Source organism: Mesoplodon bidens, assembly GCF_964165515.1.
Source record: "Mesoplodon bidens genome assembly, chromosome: 14".
Lineage (NCBI taxonomy): Eukaryota > Metazoa > Chordata > Mammalia > Artiodactyla > Ziphiidae > Mesoplodon > Mesoplodon bidens.
The window spans coordinates 50,213,816-50,237,169 of NC_138170.1; the positions used below are offsets into that span (position 1 = coordinate 50,213,816).

Genomic DNA, 23,354 nt, shown 5'->3' on the forward strand with positions numbered 1-23,354 from the left:
CACGGGCCCAGCCGCTCCACGGTGTGTGGGATCTTCCTGGACCGGGGCACGAACCCGTGTCCCCTGCATCGGCAGGTGGACTCTCAACCACTGCGCCACCAGGGAAGTCCTAAAAATATTTATTTTGAGATGTCTCTCAGACTTCAAATTGGATTTCATTTAGGCAGTTGGGACTGAGATGCAGATTTAGGATTTGTGAGTCTATGGACCACTGGTTCTTAACGCTGGCTGCAGCAATATTAAAGTCACTTAAGAAACTTAAAAAAAAAAAAAATCAATGTTCAGACCTGACCTTAGGCCAATTCAATCAGAATCTCTGGGGTCAGTCCTGGGAATTGATAGTTTTTAAAGTTCTTCAGGTGATTCTAATGTACAGGCAGGGATGAGAACCACTCTTCTAAGTGTTTTAAAGCCCTACCAAATATCAGCTAGGACAGTGGTTCTCAACCCTGGCTGCAGATTAAAATTACCTGGGGAGCTTTTAAAAGGCTTGATCACCCCCCACACACACCCTGCCAATTCAGCTGCATCATACTCTCCAGGGGTGGGGCTTAGGAATTCATATTTTGTTAAACTCCTCAGGTAACTCCAATATACAGCCAGGGTTGGAACCACGGAGTCCTAGGGCATGCTCATGGGACCCAGAAGAGAAGATGGAGGCTTACTGGTCTTGAAGATGAAGGAAGGACTGAGCTAGAGGGAGAGGTCCCAGGCTTTCCTCAGATGTCGGAACTGTGGCTGTCCACCCACATTTAAGAATTAGAATCGAAACCCTGACTGGAAACTCAGTGTGCACAGGTGGGGCTTGTGGACTCCAGCCTCTCTATAGGTCAGTGGGTGAGCAGCCAGCCATTATCTGTGTGGTGTTGCCCAGACCCAAGTCTCCCCAGGGCTCTTTGGGACAGTTCATCTCCCTCCCCTCCTTGGCTATCGTCCTCTCTGAGCTGCAGTCACCTTCACCAGTCACCACTCTCACCTGCCGTGCACCTTCCCGAACAAAGTCTGTTTAAATTCCTCATCCACTGGGAATCTCCCTCCCCCTTCTCAGTGTCTGAGCCTTTACATCCCTTTACCATCATTTTCATAGATTCTTGGGAGGGAGAGTAGATACATTCAGGTGATGAGATGATCATTTTAAATCAGAAGTCTCCCAGCCATTTTAGGTGTGAGGATCACTTTAAAAGCTAGAGATATTTTTACAGAACCTGTCTGACAGGAGTCACATATACTTCCAGTATCCATTCATTAATAGGGGAAATATATATTGACACACAAATTCCTCTGAACTAATTCAATACCACTTTTAAATGCATCTTTTCGTCATCGTAAAACCATTTACATACGTTTGGACACCAATAGCACAAGGATGTAGGAGAAAGTTACAACAGCTGAGAACAAGACTCACTTGAACAAATCAATCCAGACGCCTTTGCCATAATTGCAGAGTCATAGGCATCCAAGTCAGATGGCTGGGACCCATGGCTCTAGGCCCTGGGAAGCCACTGGTAGTTTTTGAATGGGGGAGGGGCTGTTCCGGGGGCCCTTAAGTGCTACTTCCTTTACAGCTTTTCCCCATCTGGTCTGGTCTGTAGTTGTCTCTTTCTCTGGGAGATTAACGTGGGGGTGGATTCTTCCCCCAAAGAGCACATAGGTAATGCCAGCTGGCCTCCTGAACAAATTAATTCCCCAAAGAGAACAAAAGGAGCTTAGTGAAATTCAGTCTGGGGTTGTACTCATATCCCCACCTTCCTCTTCTCTATTCTTCCTTACACCCTATCTTTAGAAACTCTGTTCCTTGTTCTCTAACAGCACAAATGCTCAACAATTCTAAGGCCCATGCTAAGTGCTTTTCACACTTTATCTCCTGCAATCCTCATCACCTCCTGTGGAAGTAGGTACCATTCATACCCACACTTTACAGATGAAGAAACCGAGGCAAAGAGAAGTCAAATGGCTTTCTCAGATCAAAGAGCTAGCAAGTGACCAAACTGAGATCCTAACCCAGGTGGCCCTACCGTCTCTGCCATCCCACCCTGCCCTGCGCGGCAAAGTTGGTGCTGCTTGAATGATGAGGAATTAAGAGACATGAAAGGTACTTAATAAATGACTGAGGGACTTCCCTGATGGTCCAGTGGTTAGGACTTGGCACTTTCACTACCGGAACCCGGGTTCAATCCCTGGTGGGGGAACTAAGATCCTGCAAGCTGTGCGGCGTGGCAAAAAAAAAAAAAAAAAAAGGACTGAATTGGGGAAAGACATTGGCCTGTATCCAGACCTCCCAAAGGGTCCATCCTCTGGCAGCAGCCTCCCTGGTTTCCTCCAGGGAAACCTCCTTTACAGTTCAGGGTTCTACAAACTGGCCCAACCCCTCCAAGCCCAAGGGGGTTAATGTTCCCCTTGCTGCACTAGCTGTAGCCAAGCTAGACCAGGTACCGCATACCTCCGGGTCCTCCTTACAACGTTACCTCTGCCCAGAATACCCTCTCCCATCCATCCCCCTGCACTTCCCCCAAGTCCACGCACTATCCGAGGGCCACTTCCTCTGCAGAGCCCACCCTGATAATGCAGGCTTCACCAACCCTCTTTATTCACTTCACTTCTGCTATGATCATCTGACCACCCACCCGACCCCTCACTGCCTTATCTTCTCACAGGTGTGTGACTTCCCGCCCCACCACGCTGTCACACCCTGACTTTAAAAAATAATGACAAAATGAGCTGTCTGTAATTCATTAAGATAATACATGCTCATTAGAATTCTGGAAAAAGAAGTGAAAGGGGAAAAAAAATCCCCACGTTTTCACCACTAAAATAGAATCACTACAAGCCTTTTTCTAGACAAAAATTTGGGGTCCTGCTTTTTATATAGTGATATATGATGTAGAAATAAACTTTTCAAGCATCCCTGTTGTTGGATACGTAGTGTTTCTTGGAGAGGATGTGCTGTAGTTTGTCAGAAGCATGACTGCATCCACCCACCCCCGCCCAGGACCTAGCCAGGGACCCCCAGGAGGGCCCTGCTGAAGACTCTGTGAGTGAGTAATTGGGTCGTCTGGGGCGGGGTGGAAAGCCGGTGAGTTATGTTCGGTGCGTGGTACATGTTAGCTACAGGGGGGCCATTTAGGAGGCTGGAAAATTACAGAGAACTCCTGCTGAGCCCACATCTGCCAGCAAAGGGCATTTAAAACAGATCCCAGGAAATTACAGTTTTTGCAACCTATGAGTTACTCAGACAGGAAAGAACACAGGGGTGATGTATTTTAGTAAGAACATGGAGAACAACGGTGCTAGCCATCCTGAAGGCCTGGGAAGGTAGGGTTTGAAAGAGAGAGGCTTTCCTAGGTGCTGCTGTCAGTAAGCAAGCCCTGTCCTTTGGAGCTGACGTGGCGAGCGCTCCACACTGAGAGACGCGGGGCTCCCCTGAGCTATGAGGCCTTGAGAGACAGGTTGAGACTGCGCTAAGAACTGACACGATGAGAACTCCTTTGGTCTGTTTTATCCCTGAGACACCAAGTGTACGTCAAGGGGGAGGTAGGGGATGGGGCAGCAAAGGGGGGGTTCGGGCATGTCTGTGCCTCCAGCGTCAGGGTCAAGGTCGGTTTCCTCTGAGACAGTGGAGTCAGTTTGAAAACAAGAGGTGAAATTGGGGGTTTCAAGAATGTTACTTGGCCTTTTGCTGCCACCAAGAGCCGAGGGAGGGCAGGCCCTGGGGACTCAGCACCACATCTGGGGCTCCCAGGAGCAGTGATGGGGCATCCTCCTGGCTCCTTGGTAGAAAGAATCTCTGCCCTCCTCCCATCAGTGGCAGAATAGCTAGGAGAACTGAAGTCGGTGTACCATGCCTCACTCCTTGGCGGAGGGATGGGAAATAGAGACTTTAAAAATGTGGAACATCCTTCTCCAGATCAACAGAATCACAGCGGCAGGGGGAGAGGAGGGACGAGCCATTCCCCACCCTGGCTTGCTGGCGGAGCTCCCAGAAGACCAGGCCGGGAGCAGCGTCCAGGGCCTCCTGACCATCCTTTCTGCCAAAGAGCCATCAGGGCACATGCCTGGGGGAATGCACCCTATTGCCTTCTGGGGTATCTGTCCAGCCAGGGGGCAGGAGTACCCAGCGGAACAGCTGAGCTTCCCACGGGTTTCTGCTCTGAAAGCCCCAGACAGTGTTGTCAGAGACCCGCAAGGGGAGGGCCAGCCACCGTGGGGTCACTGACCTGATTTCTGACACCACCTCCACCACTTACTTGCCTTAGACCATGCCTTTCTGAGCCTCAGATTGTGCATCTGAAAACAGAAGAGTGTTACAGATGCTTGTATATGCCATGTATAGATGATGTATATGCCACAACATAGATGCTTGAGGGAAAGGTGGGAAAATGACCTCTAAAACCATAAGCCCCGCAGAAGCCTCGTAAGGAAAGTGATGCAGTGCAGTGATCAGAGCTAAAAAAAAAAAGCAGTTGTCATGCATGCTGTTGTAGCGGAGTTGTAGCTATTTGTGGTGGTGACGGGGTCTGCGGATCTTTCTTTCATAGTTCCACGGACACCCCTGCTCAAGTAAATTAAAGTTCCCACCTCAAATGATTCCTTTAAAGAGCACGCATTCACATGTCGGCGCATAGACTGACCCATGTATTTATCCACCAGGAGTAGAAAGTGTTTCCATAGCCAGCACTAAAAACCCATAAGCTTCTCCCTGCCTTTTCTTGCCTGTCCCTGCGGTGTCCTGGCTTCCTGAAGGCTCGGGCTCTCCGCAGCAGCAGCAGCCTGGGCGCCTCCCCCTGGCTTTGGTACCCTCACCTCACGCTATCCCTGAGGACCTCAAGGGTCCCAGTGCAGCAGAGAGATTTCTCTGATAAAACAAGAACCTATGCAATGTGGCCAGGGTCCAGCTGAAACCTCCCATAGGCTCCTGGCTGGCCGCAGGAGCCCAGAACAGCCCAGGGTTGCTGGGACCCACTCCCAGGAGACCATGCCCTCAGAGCTCCCAGGAGGACAGGTGGCAGAAGCGCTTTACAGTTTATGAAGGTATGAATCTAGACTAAACTTTTTAAACAAAACAAAACCCCACTTTTTATTCTGGTTTTTGAGCACCTACTAAGTACCTGGTACTGTGCTGAATCTAAGTGAGATTAGCATCTTCGGAGGGGCCAATGGTGCAGTGGATAGAACCTTCTGATCTGTAGTCAGATGGGTTAAGTGAGATGAACATCAGGACTTGTTTGCAAAAGCGCCAGTCCTTGGTCTGGGCACGTTCTGGAGAGGCTGTGAGAGAAGTCATCCTCCTCACAATCCATGTGTGCCAGGTAGACTGGACTCTGGCCTGGGAGCCCGAGCCCCATGTAGGGGTTAGGAGAGCCAGGCATCAAAGAGAGCTTGAAGGGAGGAGGAAGCTGGGAAGCGTGGGGCCTGAGAGTGTGGGCCCTGCCAGAGGAACCCAGCCTGCCGACAGAGGCAGCTGTTTCCTTGGATGCCCCCATCTCCCCCGGGGAGGTTATTGCTCTGGGTAGAAACAGTCCCCTGCAGTTAGCAGGATAAATATAAACACAGCCTCCTTCCTGATCTGGGCGTAGAAACTGAGCTTTGCATCTGAGCTCCCTGCAGCCTCGGCTGCTGCAGAAACAGAATGAGCAAGGGTGCAGCAATGCAGGGCTTCTGCAGCCCAGCAAACAGGGGCTTGGGGTGCGGAAACAAAGTATCACAGGCTGGGTGTCTTAACCAGCAGAAATTACTTTTCTCACAATTCTGGAGGCCAGAGGTCCAAGATCAGGGTCATCAGAAGGGTTGGTTTCTTTTGAGACCTCTCTCCTTGGCATGTAGATGGCTGCCTTTTCACTGTGCCCCAACATGGTCTTCCCTTTTTGTGTGTCTGGGTCCTAATCTCTTCTAAGGACGTCAGTCATATTGGATTAGGGCCTAAATATATGACCTCATTTTACCTTAATTACCTCTCTAAAGACCCCATCTACAAATACAGTCACATCCCGAGATACTAGAGGCTTCAATATATGAATTTTGGGGAGACAAGAGGTCATTGAGGCCAGTCCCCTGCCTTTAAACTGAAACATGTCAGGACGCCCCTGGGTGACAGAGAGTCAGTCTGCATTTTAAAGACGACCTTAGAGAAAGAGGGTCCATGTATTTGGTGGGACTGCTATGACTTGGAGATGTCTGGAAATTGCTGTTGCTTATTATACATGACTAAAAGCCAGCTTACTTCCACAAAGGATTTGAACAAATTTAGGTGATAAAACTAAAATAAGTTGAACTGTACATTCTAAGAGGGCAGGACTGTATCCTAGCACAGTGCTTGCCCCTAGCAGGCGCTCAAAAGATCTTGTGGACAGGAGGAGGAGGACGAGGGAGGGAGGAAGGGAGCTGAAAATAATTAAGAATTGATGAGAGATGTGCCACGTGCTAGACACCATCCTACAGCAACTGCTCACTGCACTGGCTCTGAGCTTCTACTGAGCCGGCAGGTGGGCGCTCAGCGTTCGCTAAAAGGGAGCTAGTGAACGAGTGCCCCTAGGAAACCAGCACTTTGGATCCTGAATTCAAGGAGAAACAAATCTCCCAAGTCTTAAATAAGGGGCATGGGCAATGATATTTTTTCTTTGGTTTTACAAAAGATACAGACATGGCCTTCAGATGGATGTTTCTACCACCCCTTCCTAAAGGCATGAGGCAAAACATTAAATCACAGTGAAGGCATTTCTGTGGGGAGCAGGTAATATGGTCCATGGTTGCTATTTTCTGATGACCTGACCTAACGCAGAGATGGCATTTGGAGTTCCCACAAGAGGGGACTTACTGCTTAGGGTCTCTGGGCTCGTTCAAGCCCCTAACGGGGTGAGCCTGTGCCCTCCCACTTCCCAGGTCAGACACTAAGCCCCTTGGTACAGCAGACACACCTCATGGCTGGCATACGGTAGGCACTTCAGGATGTTACAAAAGTGAGTGAACAGGTGAGTGCACATGTGAGGGAATGCTATGGTCTAAATATTTGTGACCCCCAAAATTCATATGTTGAAACCTAACCCCCACGGTGTTGTTATTAGGAGGTGGGGACTTTGGTAAGTGAGTAGGTCATGAGGGCAGGGCCCTTATGACTCGGATTAGTGCCTTTATAAAAGAAACCCAAGTTGGTACATATATACAATGGAATATTACTCAGCCATAAAAAGGAACGAAATTGGGTCATTTTTAGAGATGTGGATGGACCTAGAGACTGTCATACAGAGTGAAGTAAGTCAGAAAGAGAAAAACAAATATTGTATATTAACGCATATATATGGAACCTAGAAAAATGGTACAGATGAACCGGTTTGCAGGGCAGAAATAGAGACACAGATGTAGAAAACAAACGTATGGACACCAAGGGGGAAAGTGGCGGGGGGTGGAGGTGGTGGTGGGATGAATTGGGAGATTGGGATTGACATATATACACCAATATGTATAAAATAGATAATAAGAGCCTGTTGTATAAAAAATAAATAAAATACAATTCAAAAATTCAAATAAAAAATATTAAAAAAAAGAGAAACCTGAGAGAGCTCCCTTGCCCCTTCCTCCAGGACTCAGTGAGGACTCAGTGGAAATGTGCTGTCAGTGAACAAGGAAGAGGGCTCTCACAGACGCTGAATCTGCTGGTGATTGGATCTTGGACTTCCAGCCTCCAGAACTGTCAGATATAAATTTCTGTGTTTATAAGCTATCTAGTCTGTGGAATTGTGTTATAGCAGCCCAAATGGACTAAGACAGGAAGTGAATGCCTTCAAAGCAAGATCTGACACTTGACATGCAGTTATGAAACGTTAGGTATTTTCTCCAAAACAGAGGTCTGCCCAGCTAGGCATTCTCCCTTCTCTGACCTCTGCAAGGTGTGTAACCTGAGCGAGGAGCATGTTTACTGAGTGTCCACTCTGTGCTGAGCACAGGAGCCGCCCCATGTAACCCTTGCAGCCATCCTGGGAGGTAATACTGTCTCCATTTGATAGATGAGGACATGAAGGCTTGGCCAGTAGCTCTGAGTGAGTGCTGGGGGCTGAATGCAACCCAAATCTCTGACTCCAGGGCCAGGGATTTTAACCACTGTACTCTGATACTCCAGCAATTGACTCAACCTTCCTGTGTTAGTCTGTTCAGGCTGCTATGACAAATATGCCACAGACTAAGTGGTTTAAACATTATTTCTTTCTCACAGTTCTGGAAGCTGGAAAGTCCAAGATCAAGGCGCTAGCAGATTTGGTGTCTGGTGAGGGCCCGCTTCCTTGTTTCCAGATGGCCGCCTTCTCGCTGTGTCCTCACATAGTGGAAGGAGAGAAAGGGAGCTCTCTGGGCCCCTTTTACGAGGGCACTAATCCCATGCATGAGGGCTCCACCCTCATCTAATCACCTCTCACTAGTACCTCCTAGTTCCATCATATTGGAGGTTAGAATTTTGACCTCTGAATTTTGGGGGGACACATTCAGTCCATTATACTCCCTGAGGTAAAGTAAGTGAAGTGCCTGTCTTGGCTCTGGCCTTCCCAGGTGGGGGTGTCCCAGCTTTCCCCATAAGCTGCTTCAAAGGCAGTCCCCCACACCCATTCATTTCTTCCCCTTTCAGCACCTCTGCAGCCCCCTGCAGTCTGGCATCCGCAAGGCTGTGCTCCCTCCCCTTACGTCTACAGCCAGCTTCCTCCCCAAATCCCAGGGGAACAGTTAGGGTCCCATCTTACTAGACCCTTCTAGAAGTTTCTGATCCCCCCCCACACCTCGTTCCTGCTTCCTCCTCTAGCGTCAGTGACTTCATTCTCTCCTGTGTCTGTGCCCTCCCTTTGGTGTCCCTTCCTTAGTCCCCTTCCAGCTAACACCCTGCTCTGGGCAACCCCACCTCTTTGATGCCGCAGCCTCTGAATTGGACTCCCTGACCCACCCCTTCAGGTGTCCTCAGCACAGCGACCAGAGAGACTGGCCTTTTTTTTTTTATTACTGTCATGTAAAATTTTTAGTAGATACACATTGATTGAGTGCATATTAACACTGTATACAAAATACAAACTGATATGCCCTCAAATATTTCCCTTGTTATCACTGAAAGATTATAGGCTTGAGAGATGAGGTTGAGAGAGAGGAGAGGGGCTCAGACTCGAGGAAGTCAGATGCCACTTACGTCACATTATCTCCCATGGATTCAATATTTTCATCTATAAAATGGGACAATGATGACATTCTTTTTCCTGGGTTATGGTGATGATCAAATGAGATAAGATGTAAAAGTTTGCTCTATTCATTGTCCAGAGATATTAAAAACTGTTGATGGTTATTCTTATCATCTTAATACCTTCTAAACTGGCAGGAGATTCTGCTCATAGAGGGAAAAAACAGTTATATTCAGCATCTCAGCTGTCCTTTGAAATCTACTTGAATATTTATTATATTTCTTCCTCTTTTTTTTTTTTTTTGTGGTATGTAGGCCTCTCACTATTGTGGCCTCTCCCGTTGCGGAGCACAGGCTCCGGACGCGCAGGCTCAGTGGCCATGGCTCACGGGCCCAGCCGCTCCGCAGCATGTGGGATCTTCCCAGACCGGGGCACGAACCCGTGTCCCCTGCATCGACAGGCAGACTCTCAACCACTGTGCCACCAGGGAAGCCCTTCTTCCTCTTTTTATAAAACCACTTGTTTATCTGTTTGTGTCTTATGTTAAAATCAAACGAGAGTATTAGGTTTTCTTCTTTTCTTTTAATTAAAAAATTTTTTTTCTTATTAGTCATCCACTTTATACACATCAGTGTATACATATCAATCCCAATCTCCCAATTCATCCCACCACAACACCCCCCCCCGCCACTTTCCCCACTTGGTGTCCATACATTTTTTTTCTCTACTTCTGTGTCTCAATTTCTGCCCTGCAAACCGGCTCATAGGTACCATTTTCTAGGTTCCACATATATGCGTTGATATACAATATTTTTCTCTTTCTGACTTACTTCACTCTGTATGACAGTCTCTAGATGCATCCACGTCTCTACAAATGACCCAATTTCGTTCCTCTTTATGGCTGAGTAATATTCCATTGTATATATGTACGACATCTTCTTTACCCATTCGTCTGTCGATGGGCATTTAGGTTGTGTCCATGACCTGGCTATTGTAAACAGTGCTGCAGTGAACACTGGAGTGCATGTGTCTTTTTGAATTACGGTTTTCTCTGGGTATATGCCCAGTAGTGGGATTGCTGGGACATATGGTAATTGTACTTTTAGTTCTTTAAGGAACCTCCATACTGTTCTCCATAGTGGCTGTAGCAATTTACATTCCCGCCAACAGTACAAGAGGGTTCCCTTTTCTCCACACCCTCTCCAGCATTTGTTGTTTGTAGATTTTCTGATGATGCTGATTCTAACTGGTGTGAGGTGATACCTCATTGTAGTTTTGATTTGCATTTCTCTAATAATTAGTGATGTTGAGCAGCATTTCATGTGCTTCGTGGTCATCTGTATGACTTCTGTGAAGAAATGTCTATTTAGGTCTTCTGCCCATTTTTGGATTGGGTTGTTTGTTTTTTTAATATTGAGCAGCATGAGCTGTTTATATATTTTGGAGATTAATCCTTTGTCCAATGATTCATTTGCAAATGTTTTCTCCCATTCTGAGGGTTGTCTTTTCATCTTGTTTATGGTTTCCTTTGCTGTGCAAAAGCTTTTAAGTTTCATTAGGTCCCATTTGTTTATTTTCGCTTTTATTTCCATTACTCTAGGAGGTGGATCAAAAAAGATCTTACTGTGATTTATGTCAAAGAGTGTTCTTCCTATGTTTTCCTCTAAGAGTTTTATAGCGCCTGGTCTTACATTTAGGTCTCTAATCCATTTTGAGTTTATTTTTGTGTATGCTGTTAGGGAGTGTTCTAATTTCATTCTTTTACATGTACAGTTTTCCCAGCACCACTTATTGAAGAGACTGTCTTTTCTCCATTGTATATCCTTGCCTCCTTTGTCATAGATTAGTTGACCATAGGTGTGTGGGTTTATCTCTGGGCTTTCTATCCTGTTCCATTGATCTATATTTCTGTTTTTGTGCCAGTACCATATTGTCTTGATTACTGTACCTTTGTAGTATGGTCTGAAGTCAGGGAGCCTGATTCCTCCAGCTCCATTTTTCTTTCTCAAGATTGCTTTGGCTATTCGGGGTCTTTGGTGTTTCCATACAAATTGTGAAGTTTTTTGTTCTACTTCTATGAAAAATGCCATTGGTAGTTCGATAGGGATTGCACTGAATCTGCAGATTGCTTTGGGTAGTATAGTCATTTTCACAATATTGATTCTTCCAATCCAAGAACATGGTGTATCTCCCCATCTGTTTGTATCATCTTTAATTTCTTTCATCAGTGTCTTATAGTTTTCTGCATACAGGTCTTTTGTCTCCCTAGGTAGGTTTATTCCTAGGTATTTTATTCTTTTTGTTGCAGTGGTAAATGGAGTGTTTCCTTAATTTCTCTTTCAGATTTTTCATCACTAGTGTTAGGAATGCAAGAAATTTCTGTGCATTAATTTTGTATCCTGCAACTTTACCAAATTCATTGATTAGGTCTAGTAGTTTTCTGGTGGCATCTTTAGGATTCTCTATGTATAGTATCATGTCATCTGCAAACAGTGACAGCTCTACCTCTTCTTTTCCAATTTGGATTACTTTCCTTTCCTTTTCTTCTCTGATTGCTGTGGCTAAAACTTCCAAAACTGTGTTGAATAATAGTGGCGAGAGTGGACACCCTTGTCTTGTTCCTTATCTTAGAGGAAATGCTTTCAGTTTTTCACCATTGAGAATGATGTTTGCTGTGGGTTTGTCATATATGCCTTTTATTATATTGAAGTAGGTTCCCTCTATGCCCACCTTCTGGAGAGTGTTTATCATAAATGGGTGTTGAATTTTGTCAAAAGCTTTTTCTGCATCTATTGAGATGATCATATGGTTTTTATTCTTCCATTTGTTAATATGGTGTATCACATTGATTGATTTGTGTATACTGAAGAATCCTTGCATCTGGGATAAATCCCACTTGATCATGGGGTATGATCCTTTTAATGTGTTGTTGGATTCTGTTTGCTAGTATTTTGTTGAGGATTTTTGCATCTGTGTTCATCAGTGATATTGGTCTGTAATTTTCTTTTTTTGTAGTTTCTTTGTCTGGTTTTGGTATCAGGGTGATGGTGGCCTCATAGAATGAGTTTGGGAGTGTTCCTTCCTCTGCAATTTTTTGAAAGAGTTTGAGAAGGATGGGTGTTAGCTCTTCTCTAAATGTTTGATAGAATTCACCTGTGAAGCCATCTGGTCCTGGACTTTTGTTTGTTGGAGATTTTTAATCACAGTTTCAAATTCATTACTTGTGATTGATCAGTTCATACTTTCTATTTCTTCCTGCTTCAGTCTTGGGAGTTCATACCTTTATAAGAATTTGTCCATTTCTTCCAGGTTGTCCATTTTATTGGCATAGAGTTGCTTGTCATAGTCTTTTAGGATGCTTTGTATTTCTGTGGTGTCTGCTGTAACTTCTCCTTTTTCATTTCTAATTTTATTGATTTGAGTCCTCTCCCTCTTTTTCTTGTTGAGTCTGGCTAATGGTTTATCAATTTTATTTATCTTCTCAAAGAACCAGCTTTTAGTTCTATTGATCTTTGCTATTGTTTTCTGTGTTTGTAGTTCATTTATTTCTGCTCTGATCTTCATGATTTCTTTCCTTCTGCTAATTTTGGGTTTTGTTTGTTCTTCTTTCTCTAGTTCCTTTAGATATAACGTTAGATTGTTTATTTGAGATTTTTCTTGTTTCTTGAGGTAGGCTTGTATGGCTCTAAACTTCCCTCTGCGATCTGCTTTTGCTGCATCCCATGGGCTTTGGATCGTCATGTTTTCATTGTCATTTGTCTCTAGGTATTTTTGATTTCCTCTTTGATTTCTTCAGTGATGTCTTGGTTATTTAGTAATGTATGTGTTTGTGCTTTTTAAGTTTTTTTCCCTGTAATTGATTTCTAATCTCATAGCATTGTGGTCAGAAAAGATGCTTGATATGATTTCAAATTTCTTAAATTTACTGAGGCTTGACTGTGAGCCAAGATGTGATCTATCCTGGAGAATGTCCCATGTGCACTTGAGAAGAAACTGTAATCTGCTGTTTTTGGATGGAATGTCCTACAAATGTCAATTAAATCTATCTGGTCTATTGTGTCATTTAAAGCTTGTGTGTCCTTATTAATTTTCTGTATGGATGATCTGTCCATTGGTGTAAGTGAGGTGTTAAAGGCCCCCACTATTATTGTGTTACTGTCGATTTCCTCTTTTATAGCTGTTAGCAGTTGCCTTATGTATTGAGGTGGTCCTATGTTGGGTGCATATATATTTATAATTGTTATATCTTCTTCTTGGATTGATCCCTTGATCATTATGTAGTGTCCTTCCTTGTCTCTTGTAACATTCTTTATTTTAAAGTCTATTTTATCTGATATGAGAATTGCTACTCCAGCTTTCTTTTGATTTCCATTTGCATGGAATATTTTTTTCCAACCCCTCACTTTCAGTCTGTATGTGTCCCTAGGTCTGAAGTCTCTTGTAGACAGCATATATATGGGTCTTGTTTTTGTATCCATTCAGCAAGCCTGTGTCTTTTGGTTGGGGCATTTAATCCATTCACGTTTAAGATACTTATCAATATGTATGTTCCTATTACCATTTTCTTAATTGTTAAGGGTTTGTTTCTGTAGGTCCTTTTCTTCTCTTGTGTTTCCCACTTAGAGAAGTTCCTTTAGCATTTGTTGTAGAGCTGGTTTGGTGGTGCTGAATTCTCTTAGCTTTTGTTTGTCTGTAAAGCTTTTGATTTCTCCATCGAATCTGAATGAGATTCTTGCCAGGTAGAGTAATCTTGGTTGTAGCTTCTTCCCTTTCATCACTTTAAGTATATCATGCCACTCCCTTCTGGCTTGTAGAGTTTCTGCTGAGAAATCAGCTGTTAACCTTATCTGAGTTCCCTTGTATGTTATTTGTCGTTTTTCTTGCTACTTTCAATAATTTTTTTGTCTTTAATTTTTGCCAACTTGATTACTATGTGTCTTGGCGTGTTTCTCCTTGGGTTTATCCTGTATGGGACTCTCTGTGCTTCCTGGACTTGGGTAGCTATTTCCTTTCCCACGTTAGGGAAGTTTTTGACTATAATCTCTTCAAATATTTTCTCGGGTCCTTTCTCTGTCTCTTCTCCTTCTGAGACCCTTATAATGCGAATGTTGCTGCATTTAATGTTGTCCCAGAGGTCTCTTAGGCTGTCTTCATTTCTTTTCATTCTTTTTTCTTTATTCTGTTCCACAGCAGTGAATTCCACCAGTCTGCCTTCCAGGTCACTTATCCATTCTTCTGCCTCAGTTATTCTGCTATTGATTCCTTCTAGTGTATTTGTCATTTCAGTTATTGTATTGTTCATCTGTTTTTTTATTCTTTAATTCTTCTAGATCTTTGTTAAACATTTCTTGCATCTTCTTGATCTTTGCCTCCATTCTTTTTCCAAGGTCCTGGATCATCTTCACTATCATTATTCTGAATTCTTTTTCTGGAAAATTGCCTATCTCCATTTCATTTAGTTGTCTTTCTGGGATTTTACCTTGTTCCTTCATCGGGTACATAGCCCTCTGCCTTTTCATCTTGTCTATCTTTCTGTGAATGTGGTTTTTGTTCTACAGGCTGCAGGCCTGTAGTTCTTCTTGCTTCTGCTGTCTGCCCTCTCGTGATGAGGCTATCTAAGAGGCTCCTGGTAGTTTCCTTGGTTTTTTTCATATTCTGGGGCATTTGTGTAACTTAAACTTTGCCCTGAGAGTGTCCATAAGAGATCTGCTGACCAACTCTTTGTCCAGTGTTTCCTTTATTTTTCCCTCTTCTCTTCTACCCCACCTCCATCTCCCTGCCTCAGGGCCTTTGCTCTGGCTGTTGATTGGCCTGGAACACCCTTCCCCTAGATATCACCTCCTTCCAGTCCTTCATCAGATGTTACTTCCTCAACGAGGCCTGCCCTGACCCACACACTTACTACTGCAACCTGCCCCCTCCCTTCCCCAGGCTCTCCCCACCCCCTCAGCCAACTCTTTTTACTTCTCCTTCTTCTTTTAAAATTTTTTATTTATTTATTTTTTTTTTTTGACTGCACTGGGTCTTTGTTGCTGTGCGTGGGCTTTCTCTAGTTGCGGCGAGCAGGGGCTACTCTTCATTGCTGTGCACGGGCTTCTCGTTGCAGTGGCTTCTCTTGTTGCAGAGCATGGGCTCTAGGCACCTGCGATTTAGAAGTTGTGGCTCACGGGCTCAGTAGTTGTGGCTCGTGGGCTCTAGAGTGCAAGCTCAGTAGTTGTAGCACAAGGGCTTAGCTGCTCCACGGCATGTGGGATCTTCCTGGACCAGGGCTCAAACCTGTGTCCCTGCATTGGCAGGCGGATTCTTAACCACTGCGCCACAGGGAAGCCTCCTCCTCCTCCCCCTCCCCCCTTCCTCTTCCTTCTCCTTCTTCCTCTTCCTCCTCTTCCTCTTCTTGTTCTCCTTCTCCTTCCTCTTCCTCTCCTTCTTCCCCTTCTTTTCCTTCTTCTTCTTCCATAACACTTGCCACTTTCCAATATGCCATGTAGTTTACTTGCACATTATGTTTGTAGTTTATTGTCCATCTCCCATGCTGAAATGTAAGCCTCGAGAGAGAACTTTGTCTTGATCACTCATGACTCCCAAGGGCCTGGTAGGTAGTGGGCCCTCAGTAACTATTTATTGAGGGAATGAAAGCCTCCTTCACAGGCTCCTCTTCTGCTCTTTAAATGCTGGGATTCCCGAGGGGCCCCCATTCTCATACTGTACATGCTTCCTGGAATGTCTTATCCACATGACCCTTGAACCCAAGTTCCAGCCCAGACCTCCAAGACTCTCTCCCACTGCCTCCACCTGCTTGGGTAAGGCATCTTTACTATTCAGCCAGCAGCACCTCCTCTAGGAAGCCCACCCAGACCTCTTCTCTTGTTTCCTGGCATTCCATGATGTCTCCCATATATAGAGCCACATAAACTGGAAGACTTGGAAGGAATTTCTTTAAAAAGAAATAGTGAATAGCATCTTATGGAACGCTAAGTACAGAACTGTCTTGAGAAAGACAAAAGCAACCTCTGAGAGCGAGGAGCTGGCCCAGCACTCACAGCTAGGCAACAGGGAGTGTGGGGGTGGGGTTCTGACCTTGAACATAAGCAATTTCCCAGGACATCTACATCACATGAGGCCACCTTGGGACCAGGGTGGAGTGAGAGTAAAAACCAGACCACTCACCGGTAATCATGTCTGAACAGAGACCAAATAAGAAAATCATCCAAACCACAAAAATGACCAAACACCCCCATCTGGTTAACATGAGCAACTGCTGCTTCTTTACCAATCCCAGCTTTGGCCTTGCCCCATCATTCCCCCTTCTAGGTAAGAATTATTAAAATACCCAATTGTAGAATTACCCCTGCTCCCTGCTTTGGTAGCATCCAATCCAGAGCAAAGCCCTGCTTTCTTGAGCCCTCCCCCACGTCACCTAACTCAAGCCCAAATCCTGAATGAGTCCTTTCTGATACCTGCTGATGGCGATGCCCCCCATGGTGGACAGTCTCCCTTGTTAAAGTGAGTCTGTAGACTCAATTTTGTTCAACTGCAGGTGTGTACCTGGTGGCCTTTGGCAGCAGGGTATGGACAATATTGTACATCTGAGTATTCCCCCCCTCTCCCACGCCTGGCACACAGCAGGTCTCAAAAACATGTTAGTAAATTAACTAAAACTAAGACGGAAACCACATTTCTGGTACGGAACCTGCTGGTGGTCACTAGACAAACCGCTGGTTCTGCCAGGAAGTTAGTAGCTGTTCCTTGAACTCCTGCATTATAAAGTGTGAGAGGAAACGTAAGACACGGGTCATGTCCTCATTGGCAAGGGCACACAGAAACACACAAGGTTAAATAATCCTGTGGGACCACAGTCAGTAGTACGGGGGCCATTGTGAGCAGCACATAATCAAACGCCTGATGAACTCTAAGTGCTGTCAGGTGACAATGCAATCCAGGTAGGTGAACAGAAAAGGAAAGAAGTTGTCGCAGACTTTGAGAGATGGGGAACGGTGGGTGCAAAGGCACGGAGGAGGGAATATTCATGGTATGCTTGCTGGACACTAGGTTCTTTCAGGCTGGGATTCTGCCCATTCTGCTCGCCTCATATCCCCACAGGGCCTGACACAGAGCAGGCTTTCAGTAACTACCTGGCGGGTGAATCTGTGTGTGTATGGATCAGTGAGGGGACTCGTGGCCCTGAAGAAGAAGGTTCTCTGAGGAGATGATGCTAGAAAAGTTGGGGCCTTGAATCCCAGTCTAAGAAATTCTGGATCTTCCTGTCACTTGGGAGCTCATTGTGGAGTGAGCAGGAGAGAGATCTGGGCAGAGCCATGCTTCAATGCAGTCGATCTGGGACAATGTGCAGAATGGACCAGAAGGAGAAAGAATGTTTTCAGAAAACCAGGAATCTGGGTCCCAAGTCATCAGGGCCTCTGTGCAAATGGGGGGAGGGGATTAAAGGCAAGGTCATCACCATGAGATGGAAGGAATGTGGGATTTGGAGTCGGCAGACCTGAGTTAGAATTGCTGGGACCTTGGACAAGGTCCTTAACACCTCTGAGCCCTAGCCTCCATCTCCTGTTGCTTGGGATCTGGTACGGACTCATGCCATAGGCCCAGGGCAGGTATTTTGGCCACAGCAAGTCCTCCTGCATGGTACAGTTGTTTGCATGTTTCAAAACAAAATCACAGGGTCTTCCCTGGTGGTGCAGTGGTTGAGAATCCACCTGCCAATGCAGGGGACACGGCTTCAAGCCCCGGTCTGGGAAGATCCCACATGCCACGGAGCAACTAAGCCCGTGCGCCACAACTACCGAGCCTGTGTGCCACAACTACTGAAGCCCCCACGCCTATAGCCTGTGCTCCGCAACAAGAAGCCACTGCAATGAGAAGCCTGCGCGCCGCAAAAAAGCGTAGCCCCCACTCGCCACAACTAGAGAAAGCCCGCGCGCAGCAACGAAGACCCAACGCCGCCATAAAATAATTAATTAATTAATTTTAAAAAACAACAAAAACCACAAAATCACAGCCACGATCTCTGAATCAAAGGCTGAGTCAGGCCTTAAGACATGGAAAGGAAAGAGCCGGGAATGTGGGGCTTGGGACCTGAATGCTGGTGATGTTCTCTCACTGGTCATTTTACTTCTCTGAGCCTCGGTTTCCATTCCTCAGTAGTGACCAGAAGCCACACACTGCCGCAGCCTCCGGGAACAGCTCTGGGGATCCCTCTGTGAACGCACCAGCAGAGTGCGGCGCACAGCCTAAGGCTGTAGCCGTCCAGCCCCTCCGTCCCTCCCTCCCTGTAAGCCAATGACCAACCTCCCTTCCCCGCAGTGGGGCTGGGAGCAGACCGTGCGGTAGGAACAGACACCGCCCCCTTTGCAGAAGGAGGCGCCCTCAGCCCTTAGCCTCAGTCCAGGGGCACAAGTCTAAGCCGTCCTGACCCAGCCAGGCCCTAACGGAGCCCTTCGTGCTGGCTTACCAGCCTCTCGGGCTAGGGGCCACGTCAGCAGGCCATGCCCAGGGTTCCCCGGGACCCTCCACAGCACTCCCCTGGCTGCAGCTTAAAGTGCAGTTTGTTTTCATCGTGCCTTCTTGGCTTGCTTGCTCCTCTGGAGCAGCCAGCCAGACCGCCTCTGTGAGAAGAGGTATGGCGAGGCGGCCGAGCACCAAGGCCAAGTCAGTGGGATGGACTTGGAGCCCTGAGGAGCGGCCCAGAGGCACAAGCCTCTAGGGCACTGGCCCCTTTCTTCGCGTCTCCCCCCAGCCTGGGCGCAAAGGCCCTCTTTCAAATGTGGTTCACAGCTGCGTGGGCAGCGATGAGCCCGTGCTTCGCCAGGTGGATAAAAACTGAATTAACTGAGAGTAATTGAAACTGTGTACGTGAGAGCAGGGGCCTTTGCTTGACAGGAACCACGGCAGATTCCCTTTTAAAAATCTGCTCCTCCCTGATCTAGGATTTGAGATGAAATGTGATTCAGTTGACATCATATTGACACTTCCGGGTTGATGGACCTGCTTTCTCCCCACAGCAGGTGTGTCTGCCCTTCTGAGAGGTGGCCTGTGCCTCACCACAGCCCTGTGTGTGGGGGGAACCCTAAGGTGGAGGGAGCAAGGCCAGGGCTGGGTGGGCTTCAGGGCTTTCCTCATCTCACTGCCCCGGTGCGGGCTCTTGATGGCCAGACTTTTTTTGTTGTTGTTGTTGTTGTTGCGGTACGCGGGCCTCTCACCGTTGTGGCCTCTCCCGTTGCGGAGCACAGGCTCCGGACGCGCAGGCTCAGCGGCCATGGCTCACGGGCCCAGCCGCTCCGCGGCATGTGGGATCTTCCTGGACCGGGGCATGAACCCGTGTCCCCTGCATCGGCAGGCGGACTCTCAACCACTGCGCCACCAGGGAAGCCCCGATGGCCAGACTTTTGTCCCATCAGGGACCATCCCTGCCGCCCCTGGCCTTGGAGCCAGTCTTCTCCCCAGATTCTGGGCTGAGGCTAAGGCTCTCCTCCTTTCGTGGCGTGCAGTAGGGCCGTGAGCTCATCCCTGGAAAGGATTAGTCATCAGAGAGACAGGGACAGACCTGGGTGGCAGGACGGAGGACGGGCTCTATGTAAATGAGTCATCTTCCCTCCAGCTCCCAGGGCCCGAGCTTGACAGCCGCTCCAGCTCGGGCCCCGGGAGAGATTGGTAAGCGGGAGCTTCCTGGAGGCAGGAGTAGTTAACTGGCTTTTAGCAACTCATTTTGCTGAATGATTTCTGGTGAGGAGAGAAAACCTTAATCCCACAGATGAAGCGCGCAGGTGGGGCAGGTTCAATGAGCCCCACTGGCGAGGAAAACAGCGCCGAGGTTCGAAGCGGATTCTTGGGCTCACTTGCCCATCACTCCTAAATTACCGAAACTTTCCTAATGTTAAAAATCCCCGACCTGCAGCCCGCGGGGTTCAGTCTTCTTTTCCTAGCCCCTCTGCCCTCTCAGCCATCCCCACACACCCTCTGCTCTTAGCAAACAAAGATCATCCCAAAGGCCCCCAGAGAACAAGCAAAACTGAACAGGAGAATGGAAGGGTCCGCTCTCTCCACGTGACTTGTGTTTTTCTGTGTTGCCTCTTTGTCCTGAGTCAGGGAGCATCCAGCACGAGCCCAGGCCCGCGCCCGCCCTCAGGGAGCTGCCCATCTCGGTTACAATTTAGACAAACCCTCCAGCGGCAGCAAACGTCGCAGCCCACAGTCTCAGCTTTCCCACCACAGGCCCACTCTCCGGCGTCCCCCTCCCCCATTGCCACCCTTGATTTCAGGATTGGAAAAGGTGGTGCCTCCCCACCCCCCAACTCGGCGCAGGGACCAGAGCCTAAAGCCATCCCAGAGGGGACGCTGCCACTCACCGGGGACTGCCGAGGACACAGAGGCCCGGTGAAACGCAGGGACAGCAAGTTAGCGGTAGAGTCGTCTTAGGTGTGTGTACGGGGGTGGGGCTTGTCCTTTCCGCCGAAACTCCTAGTCCGTGGTTGGCCCGTTCCTTGCTCCACCTTGGGCTCTTCAGCTGCACTGTGAGGGCTGGGGCCTCGCCCGGGCGTTTCCCAGCTACGCTTGCTGCTTCTTGAACGCACCAGGGAGCCACCTCCTCATTTACTCCTCACAGCAACCTTACGAAGTAGGCGGTCATCAGGCCACTTTTAGGGGGAGAAATAACGTGTCCCCATTGGCCCATCAGCAAGTGGAGGCGCCAGAGCCTGACGCCACAGCCTCTGCTCTCAACTCTCCAAGAAAGCTGATGCTGGCCCTTCCCAAGCCTGCAGGAATGGAGACTCCCTGAGTTTATCTTCTGCAGCTTGATGTTTCCAGGGTTTGTAAGTCTCTACAAGGCCAGACATGTTGCTGGATGCCAGGCCCAGATGATGGAGAAGCTTCTTGCGGTGTCAGGTGACACCCTCACAGCCACAGTGCTCCTGCAAGTTCAGCCTGAGTACAACGTGGATAGGAGGGTCTCCCAGCCTTGTCCTTCTCCTTCTGCTACAGTTTCATCCAAGAGTTACTAAACGTTGTCTGTGGGCTAGACGCCAAGCTGCACGTGGGAACCAGCCAGGCTGAACCCAGCCCCTTACCCTGGCCCTGTGCATAGCGCTCTCCCAGCAGGGCACACCTTTCTCAAGCCCAGGCCTCTACTTCCTCCCTCTCGAAATCCCATCCACCCTACAAGACTGAACACAGATACCTCTTCCTCCGTAAGACTCTCCCAGTCACTGCACCAGGAGAACATCAGCCCTGCTTCTGACCTAAGCTGGTCTGGGGACTAATTTAAATTTCCCAGGCGATTCCATTATGGAGCCAGAGTTAAGAACTGCTGCTCCAACCAAAAGCAACCTATGACTCTTTCTTCCGAACTCTTGTGCATTTAACTTTCTCCCTTATCACATCACAAGCTCCCTCCTCTAGTTTCACACCTGGGCTCTGCCACTTGCTTGCTCTGTGATCTGGGCAAGTTATTTAACCTAAGTGTCTTTATTAAGTGTTACTCAGTTTACTAATCTCACAAATGGGAATGATAATAGTTCCCATGGTAGTTCATCAAATCTAAGACACCATCAATTATAAATATACCAATAACGTGTACCATTAAGAATTTAGAATGCTGCCAAATAAACTATGTCAAGTCATTGATCGTAAGATGCATCCTGATTTCAGGGCTGTTAAAATTTGAGCAAAGGGCTTCCCTGGTGGCTCAGTGGTTGAGAGTCCACCTGCTGTTGCAGGGGACACAGGTTCGTGCCCTGGTCCGGGAAGATCCCACATGCCGCAGAGCGGCTGGGCCCGTGAGCCATGGCCGCTGAGCCTGCGCGTCCGGAGCCTGTGCTCCACAACGGGAGAGGCCACAACGGTGAGAGGCCCATGTACCGCAAAAAAAAAAAAAAAAAATTGAGGAAAAAGGCTGTGACTTAGAATGAATGCTACCCAGTGCCTCACAGAGCTGTGACGACGGAATATGCATTGATACACATGAAGTTTTGGCACAGTGCCCGGAAATAGTGAGGACTCAACACGTTTCAGCTATTATTATCCCCTCCGCGTTTCCATTTGTCACTAAAGTTCTTCTAGTCTTCCTTTCATTCCCAGCCCTCCCAAAAGGTTTGGCCAGGCTGGTCAGTTGTCCTCCTCAGGGGAGGGACTTGGAAAAGGATGACATGGGCAGCCCTGAGGTTCCAGGCCTGGGGCTCCAGTCCCAGGGAAGTGTCTCCTCTCAAGCGTCCAGCCCTCCTCCACGGAATGTGGCCAGGAGCTTCCCTCCTTCTCCCCAAGAGTCCCTGTCTCAGCTCCAACCACAGAGCAGCCCGATGGCAGCCCCACCCTCTGACCACAGCCCACTCCACATCTCCCACTGTTCCCTGTTTGGAGAGAGAGAGGCGCTGGAAGACTAGGCTGCTGGCCTGGCCTTGGGTGGGCAAGGCCCAGTTCTGTGTGACCTTTAGGCTCCTTGATTGTTAAAGTGAGCCTGTTATCCCTCCAGCCAGTCAGGAAGGATCCCGGGAGAGCGGGATGTTAGGAGACGCTCTCCAAAGTAGTGTGCCCAGCAGACAAGTAGGGCCATGGGTAGGGCTGCCAGATTTAGCAGATAAAAATACAGGACTCCCAGTCAAATATGAATTTCAGAAAAAACAATGAAGCATTTTTTAGTGTAACTATGGCCTGTGCAATGTTTGGGATGTACTTACGTTAAAAAGTGATTTGTTTATCTGAAATTCATATTTATTTGGGAGTCCTGTATTTTATCTGATGAGTCCTAATGGGTCCTTTCCCTTCCTCTGCCCACCAACCCCACACCTCAGCTTTCCCACTCTCCCTGATATTTAACTCTCACCCTTGAGATGTTCTTGAAACTTTTATTTTCAGTCAACAAATAACTATCAGTGCCTAATTTATACATGATTCCCTTGCTCACTGTGGAGAACAGAAAGAAGAAGAAGACTTTATTAAGGGCTTATTAATGTGCTAGGCACTATTCTAAGTGTTTTGCACATATTGACTCAGTTGAGTACAAAAATACAAATATTATCATCTCCACTTTGCAGATAAGAACAATGAGGCACAGAAAGGTCAATTAATTTGCTCAAAGACACACAGCTAGGGAGTAGTGGAGCTAGGATTCAAACCTGAGCAGCCCATATAACCGATAGTTCCAAACAGCCAATATAATTTGGTCCCTACTCCCAAGGGGTACCCAATCTCATTGTGGAGACA

General features: G+C 47.4%; 1 protein-coding gene across 1 annotated transcript in view; it reads left to right on the forward strand.

Moving 5' to 3' along the window:
• The window catches only part of KCNK12 (potassium two pore domain channel subfamily K member 12), a 57,864-nt gene that overhangs the window by 21,178 nt on the left and 13,332 nt on the right, over positions 1-23,354 (forward strand). The gene's annotated exons all lie outside the window — the stretch shown is intronic.